An 18,670-nucleotide genomic window follows, 5' to 3' on the forward strand; every position below is an offset into this window, starting at 1 on the left:
ACATTTGGTTGTGCGAAGCGGCAAAACTCCTCCGAAGGAAACCTACTGTAGATGCGGTAAGCAAGGTAGAACTGAATCAACAGTTTTGTGCTCAAGAATACGGGGCAAATCGCATCAAATATTGATTTGGGGACAGCCGTTTTTACAATATTGCCTACTGCATGACAATAGCGGGATAAGTGGCAAACATAATCGTTAGTGTGTGTGTGTGAGAGAGGAGAGAGAGTGTGCAAGTGTGAGAGAGAGAGAGAGTGTGTGTGTGTGAGAGGGAGACTGTGTGTGTGAGAGAGAGAGAGAGAGAGAGAGTGTGTGTGAGTGAGAGGGAGACTGAGTGTGTGTGTGTGTGTGTAAGAGAGAGAGAGAGAGAGAGAGAGAGAGAGTGTGTGTGTGTGTGAGAGAGAGAGAGAGAGAGGAGAGAGAGAGAGTGTGTGTGTGTGTGTGAGAGAGAGTGAGAGAGAGAGAGAGGAGAGAGAGAGTGTGTGTGTGTGTGTGTGTGTGTGTGTGTGTGTGAGAGACAAAGATGGCAATATCCGAAATCCGAAGCACTGCTACTTGGGCGGAGTGATAACCGCAGCACCGTAGACGCGCAGTTGTTTCTTCTGTCAACAAAACCAACGTGACTAACTATCTTTTAGCGGACGTGAATGGTGATCATGGCTGATTTTGAGGAAATTTCAGATGATTTTTACTTGGTATCAAACCAAGATCCAGAACCATATCGTTTGTTACCCAAACTCTGAACGAACTCTCTGCTCCTCACCACGGCGCGTCTCAGGTGTTGCGGTTTTCAATCTGCCCAAGTAGCAATGCTTCGCCTTCAGAGAATATAGTTCCCAGTATTTATACGGTTAAAATATGTCTGTGTCATGTGACTTTGTTTTTTGTACACTCTGTTACTATACAAATCACAACATGTAAATAGGAAAATGTTTGCGTTATTTTGTCACTTATTTGGATTAGTATGCTAGCTGCAACCATTTACATCCAGTCTTTGTGCTAAGGTCATCGTCTGCAGTGGAACAGAGTAAAAGCATCAATGCACCGGGTGGATAGTCTTGGGATTCTCTCAAGAATGACTCAGGCCACATTTACACATAGCCGGGTATTTAGAGAAACGAATATTTCTCCCCCTCCGTTTTCAATAATAACATCGTGCACACAACCCGCATAAATACGCCGTCGAGCGCCTTTATAACTATGCTAAACCTATGGGCGGCAGTGTAGGGAGAAGGATAAAGCCATGCAAGCCAATCAGAATCCTCAGAATCGACAAGAGAGAACCTAAAACCCCGTGTCTCCCAGTTGACACGACAACATATAACCGGCGTTTTCAGAAATCTCCACTTTGGCCGGAGTTTTTAGAAATAATCGTTTTCTGGGATAAAAACGGCGTTTTCGTGTAAATGACAGGCCAAAACGCAGAGAAATATCTGCGTTTTCCTATCGTGTAAACGGGGCCTCAGTTGGGATGTGTAATCAGAAGAACATAATCAGTGCCATGCCCAAAGTACTTAGTACATATAGACACAAACCATAAACTGATCAGGGGCCGTATTCACAAAGAATTTTAAGGCTAAAAGTAGCTCCTAACAGGCGAATTTAGGAGCAAATCCTAACTTTAGGACTCCTATTTTTTTTTCACTAAGAGTAATTCACGAAGCATTTTAGCCCTAAAAGTAGCACCTAAGTCTGGGACAGCTTAAAAGAAGTCGAGAGGACTCCTAACTCACTAAGACCTATTCACAAAGGATCTTAAAATCGCCGTGCAACACAGTGTGTTGGAGACACTCAATGACACGGAGTTATTACAAAGATACCGCCTTAACCGTGAGGGAATACTGCTTGTTGTGGATCTTGTGAGGGATGCAATAACAGCGCCTACTAATCGCAACAACCCAATCAGTGCCGAATTGAAATGTTTGATAACACTTCTACCTGGCAACGGGGAAAATGCAATTGTGTAATGCCAACGATCTAGCGATATCCCAGCCATCGGTAAGCAGATCCATCCACCAAACCATCAATACACTCTGTAGACCCCATATTATTCGACAGTTCATAAGATTTATTTTGGACATTCGCCAACTCCAAAGAAACAAAACCAGCTTTATGGATGTCGCCACTTAATGAGTGGTCGGTGCTATAGACGGGACACACATTAAAATAATTGCACCAGGATGAGGAAGTGTTTGTGAATAGAAAGAAAACCCACTCCATCAATACCCAGATTGTGTTCGATGCAAACTTCACAATTCTCGATGTTGTATCCCAGTGCCAAATTTCCCTTTTATTATGTTTTTTTTTTCAGCACCAACTGGGCCAGCAGCAGTAACTGCGTCCAGTTGGGCTTTCTTTTCCGTTTTGGCGAGTTCATAATCCACCGTCATTCAACTATTACATTACTTAAAAAGGAGCAACATTTCCTTGCTTTAACCATTTAGGCTAATAGGATGTCAATTAACCAAGCAAGTGTTAATGCAAGTGTCGTTTTTCATTATTAGGTAGCGGTTTTCATTAGGGTATTAGGCTACCTTGATTTAATTTAATTTAATTCACAACTTTTCTCTCTCTCTCTGCCTTTTTAGAATTACACTTCTCTGGGGCCTGCACAAACATGTCATTATATATGCATTTCGATGACATTATTATTATTATTATTTTGTGTAGGACACAGACATATTTAGATGTCGTAATTCCATGATTTGGTGCGTCTGTAGCCGCGTTTCCATTACAGATTTGCACAAATGTTTTGCGCTATTATCTAAATATCGATAAAAAACTATTGCGAAATGACGGCGTTTCCATTAACCGATGTTATGCGACTAAAACGTCCTTTTTTCTCTCGCGATAAGTCATTCCAAAAATCACGGCAGCGGACGTTGGTTTATATAATTTCACAGCCACCGCATTAGACATTATTATTATTAATGGAAGGAGACGTACGTGTTATCCAAGCATTAATGGGAAAGACCCTTATATTCCAAACGAAATATAAGGAGTTTCTGGGTGTTTCACCCTCATTTCTGCTATGAGGTTTTGATTGTGGCATTTCTTTGAAGTTTAGAATCCAGTATTCCTATAGGTTAATTATTCTTTATTTTATGAATTTAATAAAGAACTCTGTCTCCTATTCCAAACGATCCATGTAGGCTGCTTTTGTGTCCATTCGTTTTTTCCTTTTTAAACCCGTAATTGAAAAACGAAAAATAAACGGTTGTCTTTTTAAAACGCAAAGTTGAACACCACAATTTTAATTTGAACTGGCTACACCAACTGCTGCGCAAAAAAGTAAATATCGACGAATTTTCAGATGTTTGTTTAATGACTTTTTTCCCCTTTATTAAACATGTAAAATATTCACAAATTAATATGGAAAACATGTTGATTTTACTGGTTTTCTAAGGCCAAATTAGAACCTGGAATTGACATTTTCCCGCAGTGCTGAATAAGAAGAGCCATTAATATTATTAAACTATTGTTTTCTAACTCGGCTAAAAACATCTCCGCTGTAAGCAGATGCGCTTTTAGAGAGAAATGCACCTTTCATACGGATTACTTAATCAGAACAAAATGTATAGCTTTCGATTCGAATTTGTTCGTTTTAAAGTGGTCATTTCAAGCTTTAGCTACATGCTATATGTTTCAGTTCTCGCGCTCCAGTTCAGGGAGATCATGAAAACGCGCCTGATTGTTTTATTTTATTTTACAAAAGCACAACATTTTCTTGTTATTGTTTACACAAATAAAACTAGTTACAAATAATGTATTATTATTTTCTGTATGACCAGAAATTATAGAGTAGGCTATATTAAGTTGTTTCACTGTTAATAGGAAAATGCAAGTGTTCACGCCCGCGCCTCCGTGCCATGTAGTGCGCGCTCCACACTCCACACATACCCTTAGATATTCGTCAAAATATTGTGTTTATTTGTGATAATCTCAGCTCTGTATTATTATTGTCTAACCCGTATTATGAATGACATTTGACGAATTGCTTTGTTCCTTTTTTGGATAAAAGCCTCATCTAAATATGTAGCCTAGTAAATGTTATAATGATGATAATTATTATTATTTGCGTACACGGACCCCAAACACACCGCGTCTTCTCAGTCAGGTGACTGTAAATGCGCAAAAACTGTTTCCATTGCAGTTTTGCGAAATACTCCTTTTTCGAATTGGCTGAAAAACCTCCCCATGCCAGCGTAAAAACTTTTTTGCGATAAACGAGAGTTTTTGCGAAATTGACGTGTTTCCATTGAGCGTATTTTCAATTCGCAATTTCAATTTGCGCAATTTGAAGGGTAATGGAAACGCGGCTTGTGTTATGTTTCGCATGATGGCCCTGTCATCTAACAACCAATCACCGTGATCATTGCGAGGAAGCTCGTGCATGAGAATTGACGTCATCCATAGCAACGAAGACTCACTCTTAGTTTAGGAGTTGTCATTTTTCCTTACTAAGAGTAGGTCTGAAAGGCGTTGTGAATAACTTTTAAGAGAACACTCCTAGCTAAAATCTTTTAGTGCGATTTAGGAGTACTCCTAGTGGTAAGATAAAATTCTTTGTGAATACGGCCCCTGGTAACTTAAGAACTTCTATAGTATTTCCTTCCTATTATGGAAGTCAATGGGTGCCATCAACTGTGTGGTTACAAACATTCTTTAAAAAATCTTATTTTTGGTTTAAAAGAAAAGAAAGAAAGTAAAGAAAGAAACTAATACAGGTTTGGAACATCCTGTAGGTTGAGTAAATGACAATTTACATTTTTAGGTGAACTATCCCTTTAATCAAAATATTACAGACCAAGTTGATTTTCAAGATGATTGTAACTGTAATCGAATCAACCATTATTAGTCTTTAGTAATGAAGCAGTGGATCTTTCCCCGTTTTATTTCAGGAGATGAACATTCCTTACATTGACTGGGAGGACAGTGGGTATATTTTGGATCCACACACTGTGGTGAATGTTCCACGGTTTGACAGCTCTCTAACTCCTGAACAAGTGGAGCAGCTGAGAGAACATATTAATCCTCTACAACCCTCTGAGTCCAATGGCATGGACATTTTTTTGAGTACAGTTCAATATGTTGAAAACATACTAGCTGAAAATTAGATAGTGGTGCATGTTATTTTTTTATGCTTTTTAGTTGATTTTTCTAACCATTGTACTTTTTTATCAGAAGATGTCATTTAATAAATTAAAATAAACAACATGGAGTTTTTGGATAAGATTTGTATTGACCATATCACATTAAACATTAAGTCTATATCATTAAACTACAAAATGGAACGGCCCAAATTACACATTATTATATTATTATAACATTGCCATATTTACGGTAATAGACAAGCAACAGTAACAAACAAATGTTTCAATCTAAAACGGTTTAAGAAATTCATAAACATCTACACAAGGCCAAAACCACTCTCCACAGACTGCAGACATACCATCATGTCAGCTGTGAGAGCTGAGAGGGAGGTATAGTGATCTGGCAGGCGAATGCGCTCTTGACAAGTGTATGCCTTTGGCAATTGGTTTGGTCCACTGGACTGAACAACTTCCAGCTTGAGGGTGCGCGGCACTACTTCCCATCCAACCCAGAATTTGAGAAGTTTCCTCAGGTTGCTGAGTGATGCTTAGACAAAAAAAGAGAAAGAAATATGTTTAATGTTCACATATAATAGAAAAAAATCTTTAGGTGGTACCATCTAGTAATACAAAAATATTACCATGTTCAACAAAGGTTCTCAAAAGCCCTGTAACAAGATTAAGTTTCTCAGGCTGTATGTCGTCAGCATCACTGTCGTCGCTGTCTTCTGTATGCTGTGTTTGGGGCCACTGGATGGCTTGCAGGATCATCTGTAATAAAAACCCCGTCATCTGTAATTCTTACACATTTTGACAATTTACCTCAGGTGTGATTAAGAGTTTAGCTATAAGCTATAAAATACAAGCATTATTAAAGGGCACCTATAATGACATTTAAAATGTTCCTAATGTTGTTTAGGGAGTCCCCAACAACAGTTTTACATGCATGCAATGTCAAAAAACACTTTTGTTTTCGTATAATATGCATTTATTTTTTACCTGATTTGCTCACCGACTCCCAAATGATTCGTTCAACGACTCATTTTTCCAAACCCCTCCTTTGCGCGACGCTAATCTGCGTTGATTGGTCAGATGACCCAGCAGTGTTTACAGAGATAATACTTATTGTTTAACACGGAGTACAATGATGCTTTTATCAATTAAGTTGTGTTATAATAATGATTATAGTCCACTGCTTTGTAGTTTGTAGTAAAAAACTAAAAATAAGATAAAGAATTTAATGTTATGTTAGCGAGCATAGCCCAGAGTTCATATTGTAAAAGCACAATCAGTCTTTGTTTGCATTAGCCCGATGCATAAACATAACGTTTTTACAAAAAAAAAATGCAGTTACGTTACTACGAGGTATTAGTCTATTCTTTAAGACAACTCCGAAAACAACGACAAACACTTCACATCTCAATACAATTGTCATTGAAGACCTAGAAGCTAAACGGTGCTTACACAACAAACAAAATAATTATTAAGCATGCTACATAAAACATAAAAGCAACAATTATTAATAACACTTACAGGTTGTGATACGGAGGAGGAAGCTGATGCAAATACACTTGGAACTGAACCTTCCTTCAATATCAGCCGGCTCGCGAATCCAAGTTTGATTGCATTTAAAAAGCAATCGTCTTCAAAATGGCGCGAACAAAGCACAAGGCTCGGACTATACTTCTGTGGTATAGTTGAATTGTAGCCACTTAGTCTTCAAATGCTCCTCCTTGGGCAGATGAAAAAAGTTGGCTTTTGAGTCGCACTTCAGAACACAGCGTCTCGTCGCCATGATATTTTCCCTGGCCTTGGAGCGCAATAAGTGGGCGTATCGTATTCAAATAACTTGACAAGTTGACGTCATCTAGTCAGAGAAAAAGCTTCGGTCTTCTAACGATTCATAAAAATGACTCAGAGTCGACTCTTACTTTTGAAAGACAATAACTTTATATACGGTGCACTTTCATATTTCAAACTTTGCAGGATGTTTTTGTTCACTTAGATCTATGTTACACACTACACGAAAGGTAAATTTAAAAATTCCATAATAGGTGCCCTTTAAGTGCACAGAATTAGCAGCTATTTTTTACATGTCTGCATTTCATCAGAAACCATAAAACACTAGTGAGTAGATCAAATTAGCCAGGTCTTTCAACAGAGGAATCGTCTGGGCAGTCCTCTAAACCGAGATTTGTGGTGGCTGTGTCCTTTTTGCTCCCTGTCAAAGAATGTACTATTGCCAGGCTTAGGCCTGACAAAGCAGGACCTTGATTGATTAACGAGTGGCCAATCATTCTTCCAGCCATCACAAAAAGTTCACTCTCAACAAGTACAGCTGATGCAGTAGGCAAAAGGTGGTCTATTTCCCCCTCAAACAGAGTGGATTCTGCTGCATTTCCTGATAAGAATACATTGCAATTAGAAAATTACAGTACATAACAACAAGCTTTTAAATTTTATTTTTTTCAAAACTTGAATTTTGAAATATTTTACAGCAAAACTTTACAATAAGGTTTAATTTATTAACATTAGTTATTGTATTAACTAAAATGAAATACCCATGAGCTATAAATGTGTTACAATATTTATTAATCTTTTTTAATGTTAGTTAGTACAACTTTTGATTTTAATTATGTATTAGTAAATGTTGAAATTAACTTAATTAATCTTAACTAAAGAAACCTTATTGTAAGGTGTTACCAGTTTTAAAGCTGGACAGTAAATTGACAAACAGATAGATTACTAGATAATGTTGTGTCTGATTAATATAGTAATGCTAGATACATCTCGCTTCATAAGGTAAATTAGATTTTCTGTTTCTGTAGGCCATCAACAACAAAAAACTGCCAAAAAACATTACTCTCTATGAGGACACTAAAATGGCTGTTAAATAAATATACTTCTTCACTTAACTAGATGCATAGTCCTGTACATTTGCTAATTTAAGTGAAAACTGCATTAGCAATATTTCATACCATAGTTCAGTTTAAATCCATGCTTTAATTTAGCAATGGCTGTTGACAGGATATGTCTAGTCACTCCAATGCCAATTGCAGCATCTCCTACAAAACACAAAGTATTCAAATAATAAAAAAAATAAAAATAAAAATGTTCCATTCAAAAAAATGCAGAGATTAAGTTATACTTGTTTATGCAGACTTCAGTATTGGGAGGTTCAGCACCATGTATCAATATTATTATTATAGATTGTTATAAAGTTATATATATTATATATATCCATTCATCCATCTTCTTCCGCTTATCCGGGGCCGGGTCGCGGGGCAGCAGTCTAAGCAGAGACACCCAGACTTCCCTCTCCCTAGACACTTCCTCCAGCTCTTCCGGGGGGACACCGAGGCGTTCCCAGGCCAGCTGGGAGACAGGCTCTCCAGCGTGTCCTAGGTCTTCCCCGGGGTCTCCTCCCGGTGGGAAGCGCCCGGAACAGCTTCCTGGGAAGGCGTCCAGGAGGCATCCGGAACAGATGCCCGAGCCACCTCAGCTGACCCCTCTCGATGTGGAGGAGCAGCGGCTCTACTCTGAGCTCCTCCCGAGTGACCGAGCTCCTCACCCTCTTTATATTATATATATCCATCTGTAATATATGCGTTAGAGATGGAAATTGTTTATTAGGATCACATGTTTTAGAAACATCTTCTGTTTTTAACTTGATACCTTGAATGTGACAGTTAAATGGAGCAGCCCACTGGTTCTTTTCACATTGTTGTTTGTAAAATGAAATGAGGGACCTGTCCCGTTCCTCATCAGTATCCCTGGAATCCAGTGACAGAAAAAGGGTTGGCTGCCTTTTACCTCCTTCACGCAAATGCTCAAAGAAGAGCTGTACAGCCTCCTGAGGGGTTTCCACTGTTTTCCATTCTAAAAAAAAAAAAAAGACAGAAAATTAGAACTATTTCATTTTTTAAATCAAATTAAATAGACAAGGACTTGGCAATCATAAAGTTGGAGCCCATGAAATATTGCATATCATAATCCTATGTCTGAGTATGTGCCCCTACAAAGAACAAGAGTCATACAATTTTTACAGTTTGTACATAAAAAGAATGTTAAAGTTTTATGTAAGACCCAGTTTCATTTGATTCGATTAGTATGTGCGCAGTTGCATTGAGATGCATCTCAAGCTGTAAAAGTCTCAGAACTTTTGATTTTATTTATTTATTTATTTTATTTTACCTTTATTTAACCAGATGATCTCATTGAGATTTAAAACCTCTTTTGCAAGAGAGACCTGGCCAAAATGGCAGCATACTAACAACGCATAGTTATAAATATGATCACCAAGCATATACAACAACATTTAAACAAGATCCTCAAGATACATACACAAACTACATCAACATCAGACTACCCAAAAATACAATCCACGCCTACCATAGGTATAAAGTGATTTAGGTATTTTAAAAACAGTGACAATTTATGGCATCTATTTCTAACACTTTCATACGATGTTTAAATTCACCAAATGAGATCAGAGTTCGCAATTGCAGATCAGTCTGTAATGTGTTCCAGGAGTCTGGGGCTGCATAACTAAAAGCCTTCTTACCAAGCTCTGTACGAACCTTAGGTACAGTTAACAAGTACAAATTACCAGAGCGCAAATTATAAGAACTGATATTACGTGACATATAGGAGCAAAGATAAGACGGAAGCATATCCAATATAGACTTATAAATAAAAATAAGCCAATGTATATGTCTCCTTACTGACAATGAGGGCCAGTTTGTCATTTTGTACAAGGTACAATGATGTACTGATGCCTTACATCCAGTCACAAATCTTAATGCATTATGGTAGACAGTATCCAACAGAGACAAACATCGATCAGGCGCATTTCTATAAAGCAGATCACCATAATCGAGTGCAGTGAGAAAGGTGGTAGCAACCAATCTCCTCCTGGTTTTCCAAGAAAAACAGGCTTTATTTCTAAAATAAAATCCTATTTTTAATTTGAGCTTTTGTACCAGTTTATCAATGTGCAACTTAAAAGAAAGCTGATCGTCGATTAATAAACCCAAATATTTGTACAATTTGACTTGTTCGATCCGCTCACCATGTATAGTAAAAATACTTGGAAGACTGTCCAAGTACTTCTTAGATTTTGAGTAAATCATAATCTTAGTTTTCTCAACATTCAAAACTAGTTTAAGCTGATAAAGTTGGATCTGAACATGATTAAAAGCAGATTGTAAATAAGAAAAAGCTTGGTGTAAAGTCGCAGCCTTACTATAAATAACGGTATCGTCAGCATAAAAATGGAAATGAGCCTGAGAGATGTCATCACCCAAGTTATTAATATAAATAGTAAATAAAATTGGACCCAAGACTGATCCTTGCGGTACCCCACAAGATACACTCAGAGTTGCTGATTTGGAATTGTCAAAATAAACACACTGAGTTCTATCTGCCAAATAATTAGTAAACCAATCAACAGTATAATCAGAAAAACCAATATTTCGTAGCTTTTCCAGTAAAATGCAATGGTCCACTGTATCAAAAGCTTTGGCTAAATCTATGAAAAGGGCTACACAAGTGTTCTTGCAATCCATTGCCTCAGTAATGTCATTAATGACCTTCATTGCAGCAGTAGTAGTACTATGCTGCTTTCGAAACTCAGACTGTACATCAGACAAAATATGATTGGCAACCAAATATTCTTTTAACTGATCACCAACCAATGTTTCTAAAACTTTAGCAAAAATCGGTAATTTGGAAATTGGTCTATAATTATCCAAACACGAGGAATCTCCTCCTTTTAAAAGAGGGACTACATATGCCGATTTCCAAATTCTTGGTATCTCATTGTTGACTAAGGTTTGATTAAAAATATTTGTAATTGGTTTAGCAATAAAATCAGCAGCTATTCGCAAAAAATAAGGCTCTAAAGTATCAGGGCCAGGAGATTTACTAGGGTCCAGGGCAATAAGAGCTGTTTGCACATCTACGACAGAGAAAGACTTTAGACTAAAAGGCTCTTTACTCGCCACCGAATTCTGGGACGGAACTGAAGAATTTAAACAGTTTGTCACAGCTGATTTGCGAGCAAGAAGCTGACGTTCAAACAAGGAACCTGCTTCCACAAAGTGCTTATTAAAGCACTCTAAAATTGCAGATTTTTCAGAAATGACGGCTTTGTCCTTAATAATACATGGAGGTAATTCATTATTCAGTTTAAACATTTTTTCACTTATTTTCCAATAAAATGTAATTATTAATTACTTCACAAATGTATAACCGTAACTGTTGACATTTACAATTGTATAATTCACCTTCTGTTGCTGGTCCTGAAATACGGGATGAATGAGCTCCAGATGATGGCCCTGGCTGCTCCATGTCATCTTCAAACCCCCTTGTACTGAATCATCTTAGACCAATATAAAATATAAGACATTTACCTTACAAATAACACTGATGCAGTTATAAAAAATGTCATGTTTATGTTGTTGTGCTATGCACAATCCCTAGTCCATCTCACAAGCATTTAGTACTATGGGTCATAGCAGCCTTCATAACAACTGAATTCATGCCTTCTTTTATTGTTTGTAATGTCAAGTATAGCCACATAGTATACATATTGACCTGGTTTCACAGACAGAGCTTAGATTAAGCCAGGATTATGCCTTAAATGTCCTCAATTAGGACATTTAAGTAGCTTTTATAAAAATGCCTTAGAAAAAAAAACATTACATATTTTAGATATGCTTTCAGTTAAAACAGCTGTGTTTAAGTCTGGGACCATCTTAAGCATTGTGTGTGAAACCACAAGACTTGACTGCATAAATCCTTATAATAAGATTTTAGTGCCAAGCATATATATCAAAGTTAATAAAAAAAAATAAAAAAACGTATACCTCTCAGCACATAAACTGCCATGATAAGGTAATACAGAAAATGGAAACTCCTTTTGGCATATAGGGCACACCTGTAATGACAAGAAAATGTATACAAAAAGTAAAAGTTAGCAGGAAAGTAAGTCTTGTTTTAAATGCAATAAAATGAGAAATAAGCATTACCGCAAGCCTGTCTTCAGAAACTTCAGCACCTGCATCAATTTTTGTGACCTGATCCTCTAATTCTGTATCCTCCACAATGACTAGATCAATATTCTCCTGTAATTTAAAAATTATATTAACCTGCCTCAGTTACTTTAGTTAAAGTTATTGTCATTGGTGTGAACATGTTTTATGACATGTACACATACAGTCATTGTGGATCAAAGACATTTATTTAAATAAAAACTTAAAGCTAGGGTAGGTAATCCTGTTCAGAATTTTTTTATTTATTATACTGGGTGAAATGGTCCTTCCATTCTGATAGTAGTCAATACATTATGTGTTCAGAAAAAGGAATGAAAAAAATCTGACCTCTGTAGCAGCTGTAGGACAGTAAAAACTCTGACCAATCACTGCCATTCGGTGCGAATGTAAAGAACCAATCAGATGCCTTCATGTCTCGTGCCCGAGCACCACTGCGTGCACAGCAGTGATGCACGGGTCAATGTATAAACAACCCGCACCCGAACGACGTTTTCAACTAACCCGCCCGCAACTCGGACCGCAAAAAAAAAAGAAAGAGAATATTGTACCCGACCCGCTTCCTGACCCGCGTTTTTTTAAAGTAGCTATAGTAAATGCTCATCGTGTCATGGGCCATAGTCGGAGGAACTAGGGGTGCGCATTTTTCAGAATGCTGTATGATATAGCCTAGTGTTTTGTAATAAAGGCTTGATTTATTCATTTATTTCGTTTCATTTTCTTAACAATTAAGATGCTGCATGTGTTTATCCAGTCTAATCGAAGTGTGCGTCTTTCCCCTGACTTTCCCAACAACCCCCCACCCCCCCCCCCCCCCCACCCCCACCCCCACCCCCCCTCTCTCAAAAAAATCCCAATGCTAACAGTAGCTTCTCTGTCGGTGTAAGCCAGTTGCGTTACAGGTCGTAGGTACATGCAGCTGACTCCAAATGTGGATGCGCGTTCATGTTTGTGGGGGGAGGCGTAGCTTTGGACGGAGCACTGACACGAGGGGCGGAGCTTAGAAGAGGTGCCACTTTCAAATCTGGCTAGCTCTCCAACATTACCTACCCTAGCTTTAATTGTGTGTGTAACGTAGGTAAAAACTGTATTTTGCTGCTGTGCCAATATGGCTATACAAAACTCACAATTGGTGCAAATGTGTACACAACTCACATTGGAATTTAGTTTGCACTCCTCGGCATGCAAAGTGTCATGATTCTTGTCTTGTGTGGACTTCTGTTATTTCCTGTTCTGTGCCATGTTTTGTAGTCCTTTGTAGTTTTTCTTGTTTATTAGTCTTCCCAGGTGTTTCTTATTAACCACACCCCCTTGTTATCTTGTTTAGCGTGTTTATCTGTGTATTTATACCTCTGTGCTTTAGTTGTTGCTTGTTGATGTTCCCTGTTCTGAGTTAGTCCTGGATTACCAGTTTGTTTAATTAAAGAAGTGCTTGCATATGGATTCTCTCTCCGCTTTGTCCTTGCCTCAGCGTAACAGAACGACCGACCAAACGATGAATCCAGCGGCATTAAAAGGAAAAGGTCATCTCTGGCCAAGTAGGCGGCCACGCCTAATTCTTATTCCCAGGATGGCTGCCACCAGCCCTGCCGAACCTACGCTCCACGTCAGCCCTGCCGAACCTACGCTCCACGTCAGCCCTGCCGAGCCTACGGTCCACGTCAGCCCTGCCGAGCCTACGGTCCACGTCAGCCCTGCCGAGCCTACGCTCCACGTCAGCCCTGCCGAGCCTACGCTCCACGTCAGCCCTGCCGAGCCTACGCTCCACGTCAGCCCTGCCGAGCCTACGCTCCACGTCAGCCCTGCCGAGCCTACGCTCCACGTCAGCCCTGCCGAGCCTACGCTCCACGTCAGCCCTGCCGAGCCTACGCTCCACGTCAGCCCTGCCGAGCCTACGCTCCACGTCAGCCCTGCCGAGCCTACGCTCCACGTTCTTAACATCACGCTTGCAGACCCAGAGACTCTTCACATCACGCCTGCAGATCCAGAGACTCTTCACGTCACGCCTGCAGATCCAGAGACTCTTCACGTCACACCTGTGTGATATTCTATATGTAATACATTGCCAAATTTATCTGTTCATTTTCGAAGTCTTAGTTCTTACAATGAGACAAATTGAACATTTATGAAATTTCTCATTAAATGTTGATTAATCTTCTTGAGAGCCTTTGGAAAATATGAACCTGTGTAAAAATAAAAAAAAATGTAATACACTGCCAAATTTCTCTGTCTCATCCTCAAAGTCTTGGTTGTTACAATTACTTGCTCTTTGGTGTCGTCAGAGTCAGCCACACCCTCAGCACCAGATCCATACACTCATCCACTTGTTCACAATCTCCAAAGTTCTGATCAGCAGCACCCTTCACTCATCACCGCACTACCTTTAAAACTCTTACCTGTTTGGTCCTCTTTTTGAACTCTTCCGTCTTCTTCTGTCATACAGTCAGCAGGCATCTCCACCTACAACTGTCACGAGTAGTGATGTGACATTTGAACCGAGGCGTCGGAGCTTGTGTCGAGAAAAAATGGGCGTGCCAGATGAAACCGCGATTCGAGGCTTGTGTTGTTACGAGAAAATCACGTGACTCATGACAAACGAGGCCTCGGTTTGTGTGGATACGTCATCGGTTCGTTCTGAGTGTCACTTCCAGATAAAGGGGGTTCGAAACTCGCGCCACCTTGTGGGTGTTGGCAGGAGTAGTAGAAGCATGTGTAGTAGTGTCAGAGTAAGAGCGTTAGCTCTCATTGTCATTATTGTGTCATATATGTGCTAGGGCTGTATATTATTGAATTATATCAGGTTAGAATAGTTATAGTAAATTGTTATTATTAATTATAGTAGCTATATTATAGGGAGTAGCTATATTATTAATATATTAATTAGATAAGATTATTTGGATTGGATTTTTGGATCTGGACTGGACTGCTTTTTGATTCGGATTGCCCTTTTTTATGTGTTTGCTTGTTGTTACTTTTCCTGGTAATGTAGCCAGCAAGGAAGAGGAAATCCTCCCCTGTCTGGGCTCAACAGAAGCATCGGTATCCTCATTTATTCCCGCTGGCACTGGCATTTTTATGTTCCCCTGAATCCTCTGTTCCTTGTGAAAGGATATTTTCCAAGGCTGGAGAGGTTTTGTCCAAGAAGAGGAATTGTCTAAACCCCAACACACTTGAAAAAAATCTGTTTCTCAATAAAAATCAATGGTAATCCTACCTTCACCCACCCCAAACTGCAAACTCCTCTATATCCACAGTCCCATAAGCACAACACTGCACTAAAACTTTAACCATTCATGACACAAAACCTCCCAGAAACAATTCTTAACTTTTCCCACCCCACACTATTGCAGTTTACTTTATTACACTCCCTCCAACATAAGCACTGCACTCGTTTCACTTTTGTTGTTCATACTGGCACTATCCAAACAATTTATGAATAATTAATGAATTGTGTGTGTGACAGTTGTTTTTGCACAAGTAAATTCAGTCAAAGAAAGATACATATTGTATTTTATACCCAGGCAATGGACAAATGTCTGCTCATGTAATTTTATTATTGCAAATGAAAGGTTACAGATATTACAGTGAGAAGAAAATACATAAATAAATGAAATGGGGGATCGGGATTCAGACATCATAAGTCTGCTCAGGTCATTGGTTCAGAATTACTTAATTTGTCTGCTATATCATTGCACAGTAGCTAGGTGTCACTAGTGAGCAATAATGAATGAAGCTTCGAATAATGAACCTTTGGGTGAAGCAATGGGCTGCGAGGTCTCAGTGGTTCAGGAAGCCTCATTTTGCCATCACTAGTCACGAGACAACACACGGGAAACCGGGATAGATCCAAAAGCAGTAATTTATTATTCAGGGTAATCCAAAATCATCCAGGCAGCAGTCACAATCCATATAATCAATCCAAACAAAACAAGACCAGGTGTGATGAATAACAACGACTCCATGACAAACACTAACCAGACAGGGTATATATACACAGCAACTAACAATGTGATAGGGAACAGCTGAGTGCAATGAACAGTGATGATTCCAGACAGGGGTTGTGGGAAATGCAGTTCCAGAAGTAATGGTGACAGTATTGGGAAGAGACCTCTAGTGGACAACCGGGGAAACACAAACCAGACACTGTGACAACAACAGATAAGAACTGTCATTAACCGTCAGCATTGGTCATTCTATTCAACTCACCTGCTTACATCAATTGTTCCCTGCAAATAAAGGGAAGGGGGTTTGTAATACACCGGCTATGGGAGTGGTGGTAAAGTTGAGATGTTTTGACCGCCGTTATCAATCTCTCACTTTTTTGTCCTCTTTTTGAATGTTATGAAAAATATTATAGTGGAGTTTTGATTTTGATATTTGAGCAAATTTGAGAACAAAAATAATTAATGTAGGTGATTCTGACACCACCGGTGAACTTCTATACCAATCTATGACGACTTCCTTTTTTGCAACACACCGTGACGGCCTAACTGACGCTGGAAATGACCATAGACAGTATATAAAAGGAAATTATCATATCATTATGCTTCTATTTTGAGAACCTGCGCTCGTAGTGTATTTTGTGGTGAGAACAGTTCAAGGCTGTCCCATCTTGTATTTTGCGTGACTCCTTAAGAAACAATTTCCTGCATCATGTCTGAACGGTAAGAGAGCTGTTCAGGTATTGAATAGCCTATTTTACTGCAATTTGGAGCTTTTACTTTTCTTGCTTCCCTAATTTTGAATAGCGCCAGCGACCAACAAAATTATACAATATTTACTCATAAACAAATGTAAGTTATAGATGGAGATAATAACATTTAGCACATTTTTTATCTGCATAATTATTGTTTTGGGGTGACCAGACTAGGGACGGGACTTACCTTAATCAAAGAGTATAGAAGCCAATAGTCAAAATTATGCTTAGTATCATATTTGTTATCTAAGTTTGTATCAAAGAATTATCGTAGATGGTGAATAAAATGTTATCTCTAATCATTTCGGATAGCTGTATGCTATGCTACTATCTAAGCTAACAACAACAACAAAATAACAACGAGTTCTGTTTAATTTCACAATCTATAGCTTCGGTTATATACTAGTATATGAAACATTTAAGTTAAAAGACATTAATTGACGTTATAACGTAGTTCAAACAACTTATATAATAAAGTGATGTCTGATTTGTAACCAGGCACTAAAGCGATTATCCATAAAACGTGCTTTAAACAGGAAAATTATCAATGATGCAAACAATTTTGATGTTCAATTTGGATGTAAAGCTGCTCTAAAAAGAAAGTAGTGTTGTCTGCAGCTTCAAATTCAGAATACAGGTTTGTGATTGTCTCCAAATGCAAATGTCAACAATCAACTTCAGATTTTTATTTCACAGGTTTTCACATTGGAGCGGTGAGTGTAAATTTTAGCATACAAGTACAAATATTTATTGAACAAATGTTAAAATTGAAATCCTCTCTAGTTTTGCTTCTCAATTTATAGCTAGTAGGCATCTGTTATTCACACGTATTTGTCCAAATTTTATTTTTTTAATTTACATTTGCTGTTAACTTTACTGTAGGACTGTACGGTCTCAAGGCCCACATTGCAGAATTCCTCATGTCTTTAGGGCAGAACATTTCAAGCCCTGTTTCAGAAGATGATGTTGATAGGGTACTGTACCAAATAGAGAATGTGATCAGTCTACTTGGAAAATGTGCTGAACGTTCATCATTTGGCAACTTGGAAAGTTACAGTAGGCTTACGAGCTACTTGCATCAACAAGGGATACAACATGTCATGGTTACAAAGCTCCAGTTCTTAAACAAACTGGTGAGAAGGGACGGCCTGCCTTTAACATCACCATGGATCCGCTTGAATACCTCCTTGAGCTAGACTTTACTGTTCCTGAGATATCCCGTCTGTTGCATGTAAGTTTAAGCACTGTGAAGAGAAGATCGAAGGAATATGGGCTTTCTGTGAAGCAAACATACAGCTAGATTTCTGCTGAAGACTTGGGAAAAGTTCTTAGCGACTTCATTCAACGGTGTCCAAATTCAGGATATGCAATGGTCTCTGGATATCTTAAGAGTACAGGCATAAAGTAAGTAAGATATTCTCTTTTAGCTTTGATATATTGAACTAAATATATTTGGATAGTGTAGTTCTTTGTCCTTACAGCCATTATCAATATGCTCACAAGTTATTAACATTTCCTAATAAATAAAGGCCAATTCACACCGCACAGACAGATGCCAACAAACAAGTTGGCTGTTGGATCTAAAATTTGATGAAAAAATAACTGTCATGTTCACCAGGGGCGGATGGTGTATAGGAGCGATTTGGGCGACGCACTACCAACTGGGAGAATGTTTTTTTTTTTTTTTTTACAAATTCTATCACAGCAAAAGTAGTTTGCAGTGTTCTAGACATTTTATCTGTCATTGTCCAACCAGATTCGTCAGATTCAAGTCACGGTTCAAATGGTTGCGCCCGCGACTCCCGCCTCTCTGGGTGAATTTATTGAAATTC

This window comes from Phoxinus phoxinus (genome assembly GCF_949152265.1).
Source record: "Phoxinus phoxinus genome assembly, chromosome: 5".
Taxonomy (NCBI): Eukaryota; Metazoa; Chordata; class Actinopteri; order Cypriniformes; family Leuciscidae; genus Phoxinus; species Phoxinus phoxinus.